Below are 20,730 nucleotides of genomic sequence, written 5' to 3'. Positions count from 1 at the left end.
CAGCAACAGTTTTTCAGTGCTGTCTGGTTCAGCTTGTAGTTCTGCACTGTTCTGCTGATCTGTGCTGATGAGTCCTCAGAACAGAGCTGAAGGACCTGTTGTTATAGCAGCTGCAGTGAAGGGAGGTTCATGGTAGCCATAAAGCAGTTGGGATGTCAACAGGGTTCTGAGTGGTCTTGTTCTATTCATTTTACTCAAATGGTCTGAAGAAACAGGAGCCCCACATTGGGAAGGCAGAGAAAGTCATAAATATAGCCTCGGCTTGGAGGGAATTATGTTCTGTTCTCAAAAGCTTACTAGCTCTCTAACTCTCTTCATAACTTTAATCTCCAAACAGTGATTTTCAGCCTACCAGCGAGAAACATCATTTTGTGCCTTGAATGATAAAAAGCATTGTTGGAAGAAATATATAGTAAGCAGCCTTAATCTTGCCAGCAGGCTCCTTCTCTTAAAGGGCCTGTGCCTCAGCACTACCCCTTCAGGGATGGACTTTGCAGCCTATGAACCCTTGAAGGACAAACCACAGTCACCCAGAGATAATTTTACCATGTTTCATAAATGGGCACAAATTGGTGTAGATGTGAGTTGTTTTGTGGTTGTTTTGTTTTGAGAAGGTCTTTTGCAGCCCAGGCTGCCCTCAAACTCACTATTTAGCCAAGTGTACTGGCTGGTTTTGTGTGTCAATATGACACAAGCCAGAGTCATCAGAGGAAGGAGCCTCAGCCCAGAGGAGATCCAGCTGTAAGGCATTTCCTTATTTAGTGATCAATGGGGCAGGGCGCAAGCCATGGTGGGTGGTGCTCTTGAGTTCCTGGATGTGCACACAGAGGCTTCATTACAGCATTATGTGCAATGTTATTCTTAATGTTCTAGAAAACCACCACACTCCTGTTACATTGTCATGGGAAGAGCCTCCCTGAGCTCAAAATCATCTCTGCCTACTTTTCCCTCTGGATTCTGGAGGAAGTGATGGAGAGATGGCAACACTCTGGGGGCCCTTGCGTTATTTCCATGGGCTTGCTTGCACCATTCATATCTTCTTTTTCCCGTTTGATGATTCCATTAATTATCAAATAAAAACATAAAGGTGACTCCTGAACTGCTGTAGCAGATGCTGAATTCCACCTAGTGTCATTGATAAAAGGGCAAAAGACATTAATTATAAACTTTGCTCATTGCCTTGATACTGCATCACATTTAATCAAAGTACCCGATGGTTATTGAATAACTATGTGTATCAGGAGCTTGGTCAACATAGAATGCTACACTTTTCTATTGTGTTTCTAAATAAGCCTTTAGACCCACATATTCTTTCTTCCATGAATGCCCTGCTTATAAATAACACTGAAACTTAAACAGAAAATATTCGGTGGGAGATGGCTTGGTGGGTAAAACCCTTGCTATGCAATCAGGAGAACTTGACTTGAAATCCCCTGAACCTACATAAAGCCAGACACAGTAGCAGGCATATGCACCCTCAGCACTTCTGCAATGAGATGAGAGACTCAGGAGAATCCTCAAAGCTCCTGGATCAACTGGTATATACAGTGGCAAACAAAAGATTACATCAAACAAGTAGAAGGCAAGGGGCAGCACATCTGGTTGTTCTCTGACCTCCACGTGAACACTCTAGCATGCACTCACCCCCTCCTAGAGCTGAAAGGATTAATGTATTACAATATACTTTCATGAGGCCCCTCTAAGACCTTATACATTATAATATCAGTAAGGCCAAAATTAGGTTAATTTTCAAGCTTTATATATGCAAATTTAATTTTTGTGAGAAAAATTACATTTTGATTGTCATTCTCACTTCTTTGATCTATATGACACTGAGCTGAGTGGTTCTGCATTTTGTCATTTATTGCTGATTTCATTTCATCTTTGTGTCCGTTTCTAAATGAAATGTCTTTGACTAGGCAAAATAGTTTACTAGACATGAATTGCTTGAAATATGTTAGGATTTCATTTATAACCAAAACTTGGTTAAAATCCCAATGGAGATTGTTTTTATCCACTTATTTATTTGTTACCTGTCTATTTGGCGATTCTCCTGTCATCTGGGCAAATCAGAAGTTTTCTTTCTTTACTTGGTGATTTTTACTGACTGGGGTGCAGTCTTTATATAGAGATCTAATCTCAATTCCTTCCATGAGACCTTTGTCTTCCAGTCCCTGAATAGCTGTGTGGTAGTGAGTTCAAGACACTTGGCCAGTTCTTTGCCAGCTGGGCTGTGGTATCAGGACTCATTCTTCCTGGGCCTTGGATACTTTCTCTAATTTGATAGCTGATATTCTTGGAAAGGCAATTGTACACATAAAAGGAAGCTGTTGACATGTGCACATCATTCAGATACAAAAAAACATAACCAGAGGGCCTATTCCAAGTGATTCTAGAAGGTCCAGATCCTTGGTTCATCCTGCTAGGTAAATCTCAACTCAATGTTTTCTTTGTCTGGTGTCAAAGGAGCTTATGTTGATGCCTTTGTTCATTTTCTTATCCTTATTATTGGATGGGACTACTTGTGGCTTGAATTGTTTTTATTTATTTGTGTGAATGTGAGTTAACGTGCATGCCACAGTGTATATGCTGATCACTACTTGGGGCTATGAGTTCTCTCCTTCTACCATGTGAGCCCCAGAAACAGAACTCTGTGGTTGATATATTGTGTATCCTAATAATCTTAGGGTCAGAGAACAGAACAGCCACTAGATTTGACTTAGAGGCCAGAAAATGGTGGCACACACACCTTTAATCCTATCACTTGGGAGGCAGAGATCCGTCTGGATCTCTGTGAGTTCAAGGCCACACTGGAAATAGAGCCAGGCATGGTGACACACATCTTTAATCTCAGCACTTGAGATCTCATGTCTTTGCTTGGGAAAGACACAAGCCTTTAATCCCAGGAAGTGATGGCAGGAAGCAGAAAGGTATATAAGGCACGAGGACCAGGAACTAAAGGCTTTTTAAGCTTTTAGGCTTTTTAGCAGCAGTTTAGCTGAGATCCATTCAGATGAGGACTCAGAGGCTTTCAATCTGAGGAAACAAGATCAGCTGAGGAATTGGCAAGGTGAGGTTAGCTGTGGCTTGTTCTCTTCTCTGATCTTTCAGCGTTCACCCCAATACCTGGCTCCCGGGTTTGTTTTTGTTAATAAGACCTTTTAAGATTCGTGTTACAGAGCTCAGGTCATGAGACTTGGTAATAAGCCCCTCTACCCACTGAGCCTTCTCACTGGCCCTGTTTGTGGCTTTAATCACCTTTTCAGCTAGACGACAACGTATAGAGGGTAGCTGAAGTTTTCTTCAGTCCTTCCCAGCCCCACCGACCAGGCAGCTGCTTATGAAATAATCACTCAGAAGCTTATATTAATTAAAACTGCTCAGCCATTAGCTCAGGCCTACCACTGACTAGCTCTTACATTTAAACTCAGCCCATTTATGTTAATTTATATGTTGCCATGTTTTCCATGGCTTTATCTGTGTGCTGTTACGTGCTGCTCCCTGGACAGCAGGCTGGCGTCTCCTGACTCAGCCTTCCTCTTCCCAGAATTTTCCTTATCTCTTTATCCCACCTATACTTCCTGCCTGGCTACTGGTCAATCAGCATTTTATGTATCAACCAAATCAGAGCAACACACATTCACAGCATACAGAACAACATTCCCATCAACAGAGTTTTAAAAATCATATATATATATATATATATATATATGATTATATATATAATTTATATATATATATAATATAATGATATATATAATTTATTTATGTACATGTATATTGTCTACATGCTAGTATACACACTAATGTGTAGTTGTCCATGAAGTTCAGGAAAGGACATAAGATCCCCTGAAGCTGGAGTTACAGGCACCCAATGAGCCACCCAATGTGAGTTCTGGGAAATTAACTTGGTTCATCTGCAGGAACAGCCATCATTCTTATCTAACAAGCCATCTCTCCAACACTGGGTTTAAAATAATGCTATCTCGTTTGATTCTGGCTACCTAATATTATTTTTTAATCTTCTTGACAGTAGTAATATATAGCAATTGCCATCATGGTTTGTTTTTCCAGCTGAGAAAATAAGTATTGACTCCAGAGTGATGGGGCCAGAGTAAAAGCCACATGTCTTCGGAATTTGTGTTCTATGTCACTCTCCTTTCTTAAGACTTTGCTACCTTTCCATTTTTGTTTCATTCCACAAATATTTATTAAATTTCTATGACAAATGAGGTGCCAGAAATTTATTTATACTACTGTGCTAGATGTTAGGGGATAAAGATATATTGTAAGTAGACATTTCTGTCAAACCATAAGAAATGGCACATGATTTCAAACCAATTTGGTAAATACACAGAGGTCAGCATAAACCTTAAAGTGATACTATAAGTGACAGAGTGTGTTATGTCAGCCAGGAGTCATGGGATTTGAAATGTTTGTTATGAGTTATACTTTACTTTCAGTTTTTAGTTACTATTTTTGTTTATAATGTCAAGGATGAACAAATTCCTCCTAACAGATAGTTGATACTTTTGATCTTGGATTTTTTTCACTTGCATAGATTTTTAAAACCTATATTATTATCCATAAACTACCTTTGGTGGTTTTCTAAATCACAAATAAAATACAAGTCATCAAGTAGATAAAATAGATCTGTCTTTAATATTGTTGAAACAATATTGAAACAGGAATGTCAGAGCTCATGCGAGCAAGAGCAAGAAGATGTCTGTTAATTCCTTAGCCAATCTTTGTTAGCACTATGGAGATAAGAGACTGCTTGGGCTGGGAAGATAAATGGCTAAATGACTAAAACATTTGCCATGCAAGTGTGAGGACCCCAGTTTAATGCTCACAATGTGTACAAAGCTTGATGTAAGTGGCCACTTATAATTCCAACACTCCTATGATGAGATGGGAGGTAGAGACAGGAGATTTCTTGCAAGCTCCTTGGCCTGTTAAATTACCATGTGCATTGAGATCCTATCTCAAATAAGGTAAGAGGCAAGGTTCTATATCTGAAGTTCTGTTCTGATCTCTACACCTGCATCATGGCATGTGCGTGTCTGTGTTCACAAGCAGTTTAAAAAACAAAGACTACCAGCTTCATTAAAAAAAAAAGATTTATTTTATTTTAAATTGTGTGTATGTATGTATGTATGAGCCTGGAGGTTGGGGTGGTGTCCTCAGGTGAATACAGTGCTGTCTGAGTCCAGAGAGAGTGTTGAATACCCTTGGAGCTGGAATTACAGGTTGTTGTGACATCTGACTTGTGGTTGGACCTTCTTTGGACCACCAGCTCCCAAATAATGACACTGAGACTTCTTATTAAGTATGAAAGCTTGGCCTTAGAGTAGTCTTGTTCTCAACTAGTTCTTAAAACTTAATCTATGTTGTGCCATGTGGCTCCTTATCTCTCCTCAGTACTGTAGGTCGACTTCCCCCGTCTCACAGATGAATCTCATCTTTCTTCTTCCCAGAGTTCTTATCTCTGCTCAGAAGTCGTGCCTATCCTCTCCTGCCTAGCTATTGGTGCTGTGGGATGTTCTGTATGTCAAATTGCTCTGACTGGTCAATAAATAAAACAATGATTGGCCAGTGGCTAGGCAGGAAGTATAGGCGGGACTAACAGAGAGGAGAAAAAAAAAATAAGAACAGGAAGGCAGAAGGAGTCACTGCCAGCCGCCATCAGGACAAGCAGCATGTGAAGATGCCAGTAAGCCACAAGCCACGTGGCAAGGTATAGATTCATGGAAATGGATTAATTTAAGATATAATAACAGTTAGCAAGAAACCTGCCACGGCCATATAGTTTGTAAGCAATATAAGTCTTTGTGTTTACTTGGTTGGGTCTGAGCAGCTGTAGGACTGGTGGGTGACAAAGATTTGTCCTGACTGTGGGTAAGGCAGGAAAACTCTAGCTACATACTGGCTATTCAGCTCTCTATTAAACCAATCAGAAGGTGCCTTGGCAGAGACACATCTTCACAGTGTACAAAAATAGTATATCACAATACTGACTTGGGTGCTGGGAACTGAACTTTCTTTAGTTCCTCTTAAAGAGCAACAAATGCTCTGAATGTCCAAGCCATCTCGCCAGCTCCAGACTATTAGTTGAGCAAAAGATATGTATTAATTTCTTGGCCTATCTTTGTTAGCATTATGGAGATGAGAAACCTCTTGGGCTAGGGGAGGTGACTCACTGGGTAAAGCACCTGCCATACAAGTGTGAGGACCCGAGTTCAGATCTTCACAATGCATAGAAGGCTTTGCATAATTAAAAGGATCTGTAATTCCAACACTCCTGTGATGAGCTGTCTTGTGCTTTTTTGTTTATTATCAGTTACACCCATGACTACATCTGTATTTTGCACATAAATATCAGGAAGGAAAATATAACACTCAACTCCCTATCCCAGGGTTCATGGTCCTCCTGTGTTTAGAAGTCTTATATCTATAGGTGTTCATTGATGTTTTAGGAGTTTCTCAATGAAGAGCAAGAACCAAAGATTGAGGAAGAGAAGCCCCAGAAAAGATCAAGGACTGTTTGTCAGATAGGATTGACATCAGGAGCTGCTGTTGCTATGGAAATCCTAGCAGGGACTTGATGGTGGGGTTCCTCAAAGACTGCTTTAGTTATCTGGCATTTCAAAAATGTAGTTAGGTGAGAGAGAAGAAAGATGAGAGAAATGGACATAGAGAGGTGAGGAGGAGGGGAAGAATAGAGGGGAGTTATAATTGCACATTTTTTTTATATTTTAAAGATTAATGCTGTGTTTACTGAGGGTGCAAATTTAATTGATTTTTTTCTTTCTATTAATTAATCCTGACTGCCAAATTTTGTTTTCTATTTATTGGCTTAGAGGTCTCTCCTGCAATGATTGGTGGTTTTTCTCAAACGGTTTCTCCACTTGTTTTCTGGACTTTAATGGAAGAGATTCTTGTGATTAGCTGGAAACAGGCAAGGCTAGAGATGGGAAGCCTGAGGCAGAGATTGCCAGGTGTCTTTATTTATTCATTTTCTTATTTTGGTGGATACTTGGGATTGAATTTAGGACTTATACATGCTAGATAAGAGCTCTACCACTGAGCTTTATCTCCAGTCTTCTTTTGATTCTTTGTTTTCAGACAGAGGTTGCCCAGGCTGACTTGGTGCTGAGTCTGTAGCCAGGGCAGGAGTTGAGCTAATAATCCTTCTGTCTCATCCACAAGAGGTAGTGGGGGTTGCAAGCCTATACCACGAAGTATGGCAAGGGGCTTTTGATTGGGGTGTTGCTCATGACTCTGCAGTATGCCTCAGCATGTACCAGTCAAATAGATCTAGTATTATTGCTCTTGTGGGGAATGGCACTTACATCTGGAGGCTCTTCATGCAGGTCTGGGTTGGTTACCTTTCCTAGCATTGAGGCTTCTTGTTTCTCTAGGGGTTCTTTATTCCACATATTCAGAGGAAGAAGAAACAGACTTTAGATGGATCTGGGAGATCTCTTGGCAGTATTTCTTCCTGATGACCAGAACTAGCATACCAAGGGGAGGTGATAGCATGAGATGCTATCTATCAAGTGATTCATCTGTTGTCCCTCATACTGTGAGGAAAAGTCAGAAGTCTAGATTTGAGTTCAAATGAGTCTTATGGGGTAAACTGTGCTCTATCTATCTGCCTATCTATCTCTATCTATCTATCTATCTATCTATCTATCTATCTATCTATCTATCTATCTATCTATCTATGTATCTATCTATCTATCTGTCTGTCTGTCTGTCTGTCTGTCTGTCTGTCTATCTATTGTTTTACATCCCTAGTGCAGTTTCCCCTCCTCTCCTCTCCTCCCAGTCTGTCTCTCTCCCACCACTGCCTCTTCCCTATCCTCATCCAATCCTCCTCATTTTCTCTTCAAAAAAGGACAGGCCAGCCATGGTATATCAAGTTGCAGTGAGACTAGGCACCTCCTTTTCTATTATGGCTTGAGAAAGAAACTCAGCAGGAGGAAAATGTCCCAAAAGCAGGCAACAGAGTCAGAGACATCTCCTGCTCCCACTATTAGGAGTCCCACAAGAACATCAAGCTACACAGCTATAATATATATGGAGAGGGCCTAGCTCAGTACCATGCAGGCTCCCTGGGTGGCAGTTTAGTCTCTGTGAACCCCTATAAACCCTTGTTAGTTGATTCTGTGGGTTTTCTTGTAGTGTCCTTGACTTCTCTGGCTCTTACAATCCTCCCCGGCCCCCAGCAGAGCTGAAGCTCTGCCTAATGTTTGGCTGGGGGCTCCTGTAGTTTTTTATTTTTCACTCTTATTATTATTGTGGTTCTTTGGGGGGGCCCACCACCCAGCTCCCAAATAAACACATATGGAATCTTATTATTACTTATGAATGCCTGGCCTTAGCTTGGCTTGTTTCTAGTCAGCTTTTCTTAACTTAAATTATCCTGTCTATCTTTTGCCTCTGGGCTTTTACTTTTCTCTATTTTTGTATATCTTTTCTTTCCTTCTTATTCTGTGTCTAACTGTGCAGCTGGCCCCTTCTTTTCTCATCCTCTATCTTCTTGCTCCCCTTGCTCTCTTTTTCTCCTATTTATTCTCTCTGCTTGCCAGCCCCACCTATCCTTTCTCCTGCCTTGTTATTGGACATTCAGCTTTTCATTAGATCCATCAGGTGTTTTAGGCACACAAAGTAACACAGCTTCACAGGGTTAAATAAATGAAAAACTAAAAGAATGCAACACATCTTTGCATCATTAAACAGATATTCCACAGCATAAACAAATGTAACACATCTTAAAATAATATTCTATAACAGGCCCCTGCCTGTTTCCATTAGTTCATCAGTTGCTGGATAAAGGTTCTCTGATGACAATGAGATAGGCAACAATCTATGAGTATAGCAGAATACCATTAGGGATCATTTAATTTTTTTTTCAATTCATGTTTGGATCACCTCTAGGTCCTGTTTTAGGAGACACAGTTGAGAAGGAAGTGCTCCTTTCAAGGGAAGTAGAGAACTATTTGTCTGTAAAGGGTCTATTGTAGATAAATAGATTGGGCAGACTGAAAAGGGAAGGCAGTGTTAAGTTCCAAACCCACAGCTATTATAAACACAAAATGCAACTAAAATCACATCTCTGGCCCTGAGCAGATATACAGCTAGCCCTGAAAGTTATATTGTTTCCTTAATCTTTGTGTGTTGATATAGTATTAGATTTTGAGAAGACCTAATTACATAGGTAATTCAATGTGTTCTCAAATATCATCTACTAGATTCAGTTTACCATCATATGTACTATGATGGAAAAGTCACCAATGGTACATTACTTACTGTCAATTAAATGACAGACTTTATTTAGGTGTTTTGTTTTGCTTTGTTCCCCTATGAATCTGGTTCCTCCGGCAGGATCCTGTTCAGGACATCGCATGGCACTCAACGACCCAGTCTCCACAGTCTCTTCCTGGTCCAGGACAATTTCATTGTGCCCCCCCTGGTCTTTTCTGACCTTGATAGTTCTAAGGACTGGTCAAAGATTTTGTAGAATTCTACTCTGGCTCATAATGTCGGACATTTCCTCACAACTAGACTCAAGTTACAAATGAATTGTCTTTTCAGAGCTACATAATCTCACTGTAGTTCTCTGCTGCCCAGTGATGCCTGTTTATTTTAATCTCTCATCATTGAAATTCTTACAGATCCACACTTTATCATGTTATGTGCCTCCTATGACTCATTTTATTTTCTTTTAACATGAAAATAACTTTGCAGTGGATGCAGCCCCTTAAATTTTGAGAAAGGAAACAATTGGTCATTAGGGAGAAGTTCACATTTCACAGACTGAGTGATAATTTAAAGTGTTAAATAGTTCCTATGTCACCAGAGTTCTCCCTGAGGGCCACGGTTAGGGACTAATTTTGTACAGCAAGTCAAGAAGTTGTTTTCCCTGCTTAGAAATGATTTTTCCAAATGTTGTAGGTCAACAATAAACTGCCTGATAACTTGCCTCAAAACGTTTTCAATATAAAACCCAAATTTAATGGGAAAGCCATCATTAATCCAAATTGCTCTCTGCCTCATGGACAAGGTACCATTTCTTTCCTGTGAAATAACCTGAGTTCAATTGAAGTGCTGTTTCCCAATACTTATGAGGCTCAATTGGTTCAGCATCCTGAGTGCCAATGGTTTCCAGTGACAAAAGGCAAATAAGATGATAAATTTTGATTTTGGAAGAAGCCATAAACTATTTACAGACAACAGCTCAGGGACTCAGGTGGAATTTGTCACTTTCTGATGGAAAAGTCAGGAGCCGCAGCTTAGTTTTCTGAGAGCTCTCTTAGTGCATTTGGGAAATTTTGCTTTTATATGTATGTATAAAACAAAAAGACAAAAAACATAAAATCTAAAGTGTGAGATGATCAGAATTATGGCCACTGATATTCATTCAAACATCGTGTTTTGGGAGGGGGCAGAATGGGCCACAGGGGTGCTACCCTCTCAGTTGTACTCCAGTGGGGGAAGATGTTAGTGTGAGGAGCAGAAAGTATAAGCCCTCTTGTGATCTTATTCAACTCAGTGGAAAGCAGAGGATTGTTATGGCAAAAGACCATTTTCTCAGTGAAAAATCCTTTTCTTGTATAAATGTTTTCTTTTCCTTAAACATGACTTTTCTCATGTTGAAGCTTAATTGTGAGTCATCATGTGAAGTGTTAATCTAATTAATCTTCATCAATAAAAAAATCAGGAGTCAGATATGGAGTAAAGAGGAAGGGGTGGGGAGTGGATGGGTGGGAAGGCTGGGGGAAGTGGAAGAAGAAATGAGGGGAATGTATGGTTGGTATGTAAAATGTATTAAAATATTCTTAAATTAAAAAAGATATTTTTTCACAAAACTAAAAAAAAAAAAGAAAAGAAAAGAAAAAGAAAGGACCTGAAAGATCAGATAAGCAGGGAGCAGCCATCAGTTGTGTTCTACCTCTACCATTCCTCCGTCCAAAAGGGCCAAGATCCTTCCTCAGCCCTGCATTACTACTTCCTGTCTTCTGTCTTCTCTCTGTCTACAGTCCTCCAAACCTCTATGGTTAATTTTGGTCAGCTAGTGCTGGCTCCACCCTCTGACTCCAAGCAAGCTTTATTTGTCAGAACACAATCAAATTATCACACAACAGTCATGTATCAGCTAACTTAAGGAGTCTGTCTGATTATAACACAAACTACAATCAACTTCCATCCTTATACACTGAAGAATAGTTCACAAAGTACCCCAGTTTGCTTTCTATTGATGTAATAAACACCATGACTAGAAGCAAACTGGGGAAGAAATGGTTTATTTCATCATGAAGGGATGTCCGGGCAGGAACTCAAGGCAAGAACTAAAGCAGAGGCCTTGTCGGAATGATGCTTACTGGCTTGTTCCTTATGGCTTGCTCAGCCTGCTTTTTTCTACACTCAGGATCACTTGCCCAGTGGTAGCACCACCCATCATGGGATGGGCCCTTACACATCAATTAGTAATCAAGAAAATGCTTCATAGACTTTCCTACAGGTCAGTGTAATGGAACCATTTTCTCAGCTAAGGTCCCCTCGTCCCAGATGTCTGGAGCTTGTGTCAAGTTAACAAAAATGCAACCAGCAACAGAGTGGTTTTCTGTTGTTCAGAAGTTCACAAAGCAATATTTAAAAATTCATCTTTGTGCGCGTGTGTTTGTGTGTATGTATGTGTGCACACGTATGTGTGTCTGTGTTTTGCACTGTGCAGTGCCTGCAGAGGGCATTGGATCCCTTCAGTTGGAGTTATAGGCATTTGTGAGTGGGCTGCTGTGGGTATTAGGAGCTGGATTCAAGTTCTCTGCAAGAACAATAAACGCTCTTAACCACGGAGCCATGTCTCCAGTCCTAAGCATATTAAAAGCACATGTGAAACCATGTGTGGTGGCACACACCTGTAATTTCAGCACTCAGGATATGAAGACAGGATGGTTAGGAGTTCAGTTATCCTCAGCTACTTACTGAGTTTGAGGCCAGATGTGGCTACATAAGGCTATATATATCTCAAAAAAACAAAAACAAAAAAATTATTGTAAGTGAAAAACAAATTAAAACAACGTTTTTATGCCTTTTAAATCAAGTGTTATTTTTTTCCTCTCCCTACCCTTCATAGCTTTCTGGTAATATTCGGCTAATTAGACAATATTAAGTGCCTCATTTTAGGAGCTGTAAACTGTATAATGATCCCATTTCAGTGGCATGTGGTAGAGCCACAGGCTTATGGAAAAGGTAGACTTGAAAATAGATGATTATAATGTAATGTGATTAAAAAGTCTTGTGAACTTGGGAGAAGAGCCGAAGACCTCTTTGTGAAGAGTTACAGAGAGGCTTTGAATCCCAGGAGGTCTGTATTCTTCAGAGCACAGCAGAGAGAGCATTGGTGGCAGAGAATTTGCAGTTACTGTGTGGAAGGAAAAATATCTGGGAGGAGGAGACAAGGGGAGTGGAGATGAAGCTGAGAGCCAGTGTCTGGGAATCCGGGTTGTGTTCTGCAGACACAGCATGCTGCAGCAATCATGCATTTGTTTTAGAAGCACAGTTATGTGGGTGGAAGATGGATTAGAACAATGATTCTCAACCTCCCTAATGCAGGGGCCCTTTCATACAGTCCCTCATGTTGTGGTGCCCCCCAACCATAAAATTATTTTCGTTGCTATTTCATAACTATGGTTTTGTTACTGTTATGAATCATAACGTAAATATCTGTGCATTTGACCCCAAAGGGATCATGACTCACAGGTTGAGAACTACTGAATTAGAAGAGGGAACCATTAGGTTCATGAGGCGTTGCTACATCATTTAGAACCAGTGTGGACATAAACTAGGACAATGGGATCCCCAAAAGACCAGAAGTGGATCTGTAGCCAGTCAATAGGTGGGACAGTCAAACTTGGTGGAGATGGGTGGGTGGCAAGAAGGGAGAAGAGTAAAAATTGATAACTGTTGTGTGACTTTTTCTAGGGGGACATGAAGAAATGTCTATTCATCTGAGCTAGGGCACCTATGATAGATAAAAGTTCTGATTCCTCCTGAGCTGAGTTTACAGGGATATGGTGGTGGTGGCTTGGGGGGTGGGGGAAGTGGGGGGCACTATTTACAAGATCATGGGTGATTCTGAAATGCAGCTGCTTTACTAAAAATCCTACCCCATCATGGGTACCAACTCAAGAAAGCTGCATTCCTGGAGCTTCCTGCATAACTTCCAGGGTGGAGCCTCCTCTCCTTGGTAATTATTATCAACCACTTCAGAAACTTGGGGAGAGGCCTTGTGAATCCTAGAATTGTAAAAACTTCAGTAAACTATCAGATCCCCTGGTGCTGGAGTTACAGGTGGTTGTGAGATGTCTGACCTGGGTACTAGGAACTGAACAGAAGTCCTTTGAAAGAGCAGCACACTGAGTCATCTGCCCCACCCCACTGATTTTTGTTGTGCTTGGTTCTGTTTGCTGTTACTAATTCACTGAACTAAAGGAAGATACCACACCCCAATCTCTCTCCTGCCCCCTACCCAGTCTCCCTGGCTTCCATCAAGAAAGTTAAAGTCAACCCTGCAAAATGACCACAGTGGCTGGGTTTCAAGGAGATGCATGCAAGAGAGCTTATGGCCTGTTTGCAGAGTTCAAGGGTTTTCTCTACCACAAAGATGCTGATTATTTGACTTCTTGACCTTTGACAGTGCACTTCTCAAGAACCCACATTACAGGACAAGCTATGACCCTAGTGCCCTGACTGAGGCCAGTCCTTCTCCTGTCCTCCGCTGTCAGGACCACAGGACTGCCAGGCTTTGTGCTTTATCCTTACAGAGCCTGATACCAAGGAGTAGCACCCCAGCTGAGTGTCAGCAAGTTCACAGCACTTCAAAATGAGCATATCTTGACCTCACATTCGAAATCAGTGCAACTCCCACACACTGAGCTTGTCTGACAGACATGCTTCCAGTTACTGTATTTCCTCGTTCCTCTTCTGCTTGCTTGGCATTTCCTAATTGCAAACTGTGTAGCACTCACCCCCGGTCAGGTCACAGGCTAATTTTTACCTGTATGCAAGGAGACAAAGACACATGGTCAGACTCTTGACATTTCTTTGCTCTTTAGTATTCCAAGGCAGCCTGTCAAACATATACCCTGGCATAAACAATGCTTGCAGCAGACGTGATAGATTCTGAAAATAGAAGCCTTTCCCAGTGCAGTCTCGGCAGATCTGAGTTTCTAAAACTTGTGAACAACCGTGGTTTGTATGATGTCAAAAAGCTTTGCCCACAGGCTGCACGAAGGTGAATAAACCCGTGGGCTTTTATATTATGTTTAATATGTCCAAAAACATGTATGTATGTGTGCTTACCATTTGTGTTATCTTTGGTTTTGTTTTTTGTTTTTTTCCATCTCTGAGATTTTACTGCTTGGTGTATTCTAATTTAGCATGGAGATTTTAGCTAGTAACCTGGGGTTAGTTAGTTAGACACCAGTTGGGGCTCTTAGATTCTTTATCTCTGTCTACTTAAGAATCACTGGGAAATAGCTCAGAGCAACATGAAAGCGAAGTTTACTAGCAAGATTTACAGACTCCTCTGATGAGAATGGGCCCCAGACTGGGAAGATCATTGAATCTACGCAGGGCTGGCTTCTTCTTGGGCTTGATTAACCAACCCTCTCTAGGAGACCTCCCGTTTCATTTCTACTGAGCCTAAGACATTCCTATGCCCTATTGGCATTGGGATTGAGTCCTTCATTCCTGCTGGTGGTCACAGGAACATCTGCAGGAGGGTCTTTTCTCTTGGGTCATGGGTATGGAAACGAATGTTGATTGGTTGAGGCTAGGGTCTCTCCCTAACCCTCCTCCTTCTATTTGTGGTATAGCAGGGGAAGAATACTTCAGGAAAAGGGAAATGATGTGCTTCCAGGGAAAGAGAAACTTCCTGCTAGAGAAGGAGGTGGCCTTTCCCTTCCTCCATTCCTTAGGGCCCATAGTCTCATTAGAATGCAGTCCATTCCTTTGGGTGGCCCACTTCTTACCCTTCCTCTCCTTCCGTGGCCTGCAGGGCTGTGGGCCTGTTAGAACACAATAAGTGTATTAGTCCATGTGAACACAGTAGGTGTATTTAGTCCAAGTGAACACAGTAGGTGTACTTAGTCCAAGTGAACAACACAGTAGGTGTACTTAGTCCATGTGAACAACACAGTAGGTGTGCTTAGTCCAAGTGAACACAGTAGATGTGCTTAGTCCATGTGAACACAGTAGGTGTACTTAGTTCATGTGTGGTGTCCACCAGGCAAGTAGAGAAGAGGAAGGCAGAAATACAGTAACTACTCACTACACAATTCAGAATGTCTAGGCAGTTATGACCGTGATGGGATGTTCTAGTCAAATAGGTTGACCAAAGCAAATTTTCTTCATGGGAGAGTTGATTTGTCTGCTATTTCCTAATTAGACATGAAGAGAAACCTGGTTGTTAAAAAGTGAGTGTTTTTTAGAATTGTTTGTTTATTGGGGGTGTATGCATGAGTGTGCATATGCCAAGACATGTGTTTGGAGGTCAAAAGGCAACTTGCCTGCATTGCTTTTCTCCTTATATCACATATGGGTCCTGAGGATCAAACTTATTTCCTTGGGCTTGGTTGCAAGTACCTTTAGTTGCTGAACCTTCTCCCTATCCTAAGATGGGTGATTTAATAAGATCGCATCTTTGCAGCTGAAGTAGTTGAGTTGATATTTCATGGGATACTGTTTCCCTGTCTTCTTTACTCCCTCCTTTGTCTCCCTTTTCACAATCATTTCCATGTGAAGAGTGCTGACCATTTCAATTTCAAGTAAATGAACTGCTAAGCTCTCTTTGAGTCTAAATCTTTCCTTTGGGGACAAATCTTGAGAGCTGATTCTAGTCACTGTGTGTTGGTCCTGATCCAGAGCCTGGCCACCAGCTTTGGAAGTGGATGGATCCCCACCAGTTTGTTCTCCATTCATATTGATATGTGGGACTTGCCAGGAGCAGGGAGAAGGCAGATGAGCAGAAGTGACTGTAAGAGCGAAGAACCCTCTGCCTATGGTAGGATTGGACACTGAGTTTAAACAAAATACAACATAAGAGGTTGACTTACCAACCTTTCCTGACCAATGCCTGAAGAACGGAACCAGGAAATCTAGGACTCAGACAACCCAGTACAGGAGTGCAAATTGCATCCCAAGGCTTATTTGTATTATTGCAGTTCCTTAGGTAACAGAGTTACAAATTTACCTTTCAGCAAGGAAACCTGATTCTCAGGCCAGCATATTTGAGGTTTTATAAAGCACAGCTATGTTCTTTTTCTTCAGAAAAACATCTGAAATATGTAGCATCATTTACCTTAACTATTCTCTAGAAATCAAGAAAAGCCACAGGTATTCCCATGTTTGGTTACACATTTGTTAGCATTCTAAATTCCTTTTTTGAAAAATATCAGCATTGGCTATTCTCATGCTGTGCCACAAACTCATTATATCTTCACATAGGCTCAGTTCAAACCCCAACATTGTAACTTTTGAATTGACGGGGTTTTGCTCCAATCTAAATTGGTTGTTGAGGAGTGTCAAAGGTGACATTGGCACAAAAACTAAAGTTGTGGTGCAGAGGGTAGGAGATGAAGGGGTGGCTATTTAGCACGATTTGTCTTTGTCATGGGCCTAGGCTGTTGTGTGTAAGGACTGTCTCTTGGTGTTCTGTAGCTGACATGGAGGCATCTCAGGATGGCCCTGAGAAAGTGATGGTGGTGTGTAAGTGAAGGTTTATGTCACCAGGAAGTGGTGACTGAAGCCCATGTCTGGATTGGCATCCTTAACTACAGGAGAGCCCTCACTTGTCTGGTTTACTGAGAAACTCCTGCCAGATGAACAGATGTTTTGTGCTGTGATTACGGTGCCAATTGTAGTAATGGGGCCTCATGCTGAGTCAACCTCTTCAAACAAACATCCATGGAATTAACACAACATCTACAGCGATGCCTCACCATGGGACATATTGAGCTTTCTGGAGGAGGTGATCACAGGATAGACAAAAAGAAAAGTCAGGGGGCATGGAGAGAGAGAGAGAGAGAGAGAGAGAGAGAGAGAGAGAGAGAGAGAGAGAGAGAGATTGAGAGAGAGATTGAGAGAGAGGGATTGAAAGAGAGAGAGAGAGAGAGAGAGAGAGAGAGAGAGAGAGAGAGAGAAGAGAGAGAGAAAAGAGGGAGAATAGAAGAGAGACAGTAAGAAAGGAAGACATTAAAAGAGAGTTAGGGAAGCAGACACCTTGTGGGAAATGAAGGAGAAGGGATGGAGAGATGGAGTGAGGGAAAGAGATAGACAGTAAAAGAGAATCAGCAAAAATGAGAGGGAGGAAGGAAGTTGGAGGCATGAGGGGGAAGGAAAGGGAAGGGAGACTCTAATTCTTGTTTAGAGGAGTTGAGTATTTCCACTTGCCTGAACAATGCAGGGTTCTTTTGAGAGGTCTTCAACAGCAACAACAACAAATGAAAGTCTTGTGTCCAGAGCTTGGACTTGTTGACAATACTATTTCAGAAGTTTACACAATGCAGGTTTTAAAAAAATATACTCATTTGTGAAAGGACAGATGGAGTATTCTGCAGCAAATTCTCAGGTGAATGTGATGACCTATGCAGTTTTATAGCTTGTTGCTCTGTACTTTCATTGTGATTTAATAAATGGTAGGATAAATCTCAGTGAGGGAGACTCAGCTGGTGTGATTCAAAGAAGGGGTGCCCCACCCCTTTCCAAACCTGGATGTTGAGTATGGAGATGCTTTTGTGTGCATTGGGCCTTTTTTTAAAAACTTCCCTGGCATTCATGCTTGTTTCTAGAGCTTTCCATGGTAATGGCTCCTGAAATGGTTAAGACTTTACAAAGATCATTTAATGAGAGGATTGTTCAAGGGAATCAGAGATGGTTTTGTTCCTTGTTTCCTCCTCATGTGTCTGGTTTTCTCCTGGAGATCCCTGTGTGCATTAGGTAGTTTCTGTTTCTCTTCGAGCTCCAGGCTAAGTCTCAAGTGGTTCTAGAAACTGAAGCATTGTTCCTGCAAGCCTCCCCTCACCCAAAGACAGTGGTTGGTCAATGATGGACATATTCTTCAGAGTTAGTGAGATCTGAAGACACTTCCAAAGGTACCTCTTTTTCCCCCCTGTGAAATCCATTAAAAGAGTCTCTCTTTGCTTATGTCCAGGTAGGAGGAACACCAGCTCCAGGAACACCTAGCAGCCCCTCTGGGAGCATGAATGCATGACTTACCTAAGATTAGATTCTAGAAAGCTGACGCTGACCCTGACAATGGATAGTGGGAAGCTGGATCCTACCAGGCCAGGGCACCTGAAGCCAACACACTCATGTCTCTGGACCTTCCAAATCACAGAGTAGAGTTTTTAACAGAGTTTCCAGCTTTTGGAGATAGTCTGGTGAGGGTGGGACCCTAATGCAGTTGTTCAAAAGTACCCATTCTGGTTTTGGTGAGCCTTTCACCCTATGTGCTATTGTGGAGTCCAATTTAGTTTTAATTTAATTCTTCGCAAGTTACAGACAGTACTTGGAAAAAAATTGTACTAAACTGGGTGGTGTTGCCTATGCCTGCACACTTGGGAGACTGAGGCAGGAGGATTACTATTTAAATTAGCCTGGCTACATTGATGAAACCTGTTTAAATTTTAAAAAGGGAAAAAAGGAGAGGAGAGAATGAGAGCAAGAATATGAGAAATACACACACACAGGGCCGGGGGGATAGAATGTGATTATATAATTAGGCACTAGCAACCACATCTTCCCCACCCTCTTGGGATCTAACCTAGAATCCACCTCCCATCATTCTGTCTGGAATTTAGTACATGCCTCAGAGGAAAGAAAGAGTCCTGTGTGCTAACCAGAAGACACGAGCCAAGAATTCACAAGCATGGACTTCAGTGTCACCTGTGGTGGCTTTGATATGTGATGATTGTTTATTAAAGGTGCTTGGGAGTAGAGGGACCAGGCTCAGTGGTGGAACATTTGCCTAGTATATTCAATGTTTTGAATATTATCTCTAGCACTATATAAAAGGGGGTATGCTTTCAAAGTTGTTAGCATGTGAGCCTTCCAAATTCAAAATTGAAGATGTACAAAGACAGGGAAAGAAGTTACCTTTCTTTTTGAAGACTAGAAGAAGTTTCACATGGTAAATACTAGTTATAAATAAGTAATAAAAACTCCAAGTGGAAAGGTACATATCTGGAATCCTACGCTCCTGTTCCAACTGTCAAAGGCATCTCTCTGGTTTAATTTTAAAATTCATTAAAAGTACTGTTTCCTTAGCTTAAGCCCTACCATCTGGAATAAAGTTCATTCCGGCATAGAATAAAATGGAAAGTTTTTATTACCACCAAGGTGAGTTGAGGGTGTCTAACTCTAGACTGTCATTCTAAAGAAAAAGGAAAAGTGAGTGATAAATATTTTCATGGTAAGGCAGTTATTTTCAAGTCTGGCATTTAAAGTCCCCGGCACAAACTTCCTAAAATTTAATTTTACTTTATAATTAAAGTGCTGCATACATTTGTTCAAATGTTCTAGGCAAGAAACACTCTCTGACAGGTTCTGTGAATATGTATGGGGGCCGAGAATTTCAAAAGTCTTAACCTACATCTAGATGGGACCAGCTATTCTTTCCTCCTAGATTTGGAGCATTCAGGGAAAGCATCTGAAAGTTTTGGTCACAGACAACTTATATCAGAATTAACTAGAGTGACTTCTTTTTCTAATGGGGGTCTAGACTGTAATTACTTCTACCCTAACAAGGACAAGACAGACAATTTACAAGCAGCAAAACTGTAGTTACAAGAGGAATACCCACCAGTGAGTTGATGTCTGAGATAAAGTTTAATGAGCTATAACTGGGGATAAATTCCCCTAGAGCTAAGAGATGTACTTCATGCCTGCAGAGCAATGGGGGTGACGGGACTCTAACAAAGGGAAGGGTGAGCGAAAGCCAGAGGGATCCAGCCTTGGATGGCTATGTTTGGTCTGATCAGATAAATGAGAGCTGTCAGGATCCCCAGACCAGAGTGTATGCTCATTAACTGTCTATTTTCATTGTCCTTCAAGGAGTGAATATGGACATGATTTTACTGGCACTAAACCTTTCAAAAGATGCTATGGGCATCTCACCAGAGAAGGGAAATGAGAATATCACAAGCAACCTTATGTGATAAATTTAGTAGACAAGATATACCTAAGTCTTTTAAAGGATACAACTCACAACTGAAAGAAGACAAAAGCTGAGACTCCAAATAAGTCTTATGTATTGATCAGACATTGCTGAATATACCAGACACTTGTGTCACAACATGTGAAATCAAGCACCATCGCTACTGACCATCGCTACTGGCACATGTTCATAGTTCTGGAAGGTGCTATGTACACTACCAGAGAAAAAAAGTAGTTGTCAATCTTATCCAGGGATGAGCCCTGCAATAACCACTGGCCTGACAAGAGGTGCCCAGTGGTGTACTATTGGCACAAATGTTATAGAATCAACAAATAACTTTCTAATTCTACTTAAAGCCTGCTTCATGAAATGGAACTCATATCTGGCAGTGCTAACAGGACCAAAAATCTGTGATTAAATCGATCATAGAACCTGATATTTTCATTATGCAAAATGAATGTAATAATAAATTGGCCCCCAATAACTTATTGTTATATCGATAGATC

This window comes from Peromyscus maniculatus, chromosome 5, assembly GCF_049852395.1.
Source record: "Peromyscus maniculatus bairdii isolate BWxNUB_F1_BW_parent chromosome 5, HU_Pman_BW_mat_3.1, whole genome shotgun sequence".
Lineage (NCBI taxonomy): Eukaryota > Metazoa > Chordata > Mammalia > Rodentia > Cricetidae > Peromyscus > Peromyscus maniculatus.
The sequence above is the reverse complement of the archived record's forward strand: the minus strand, read 5'-3'. Positions refer to the sequence as shown.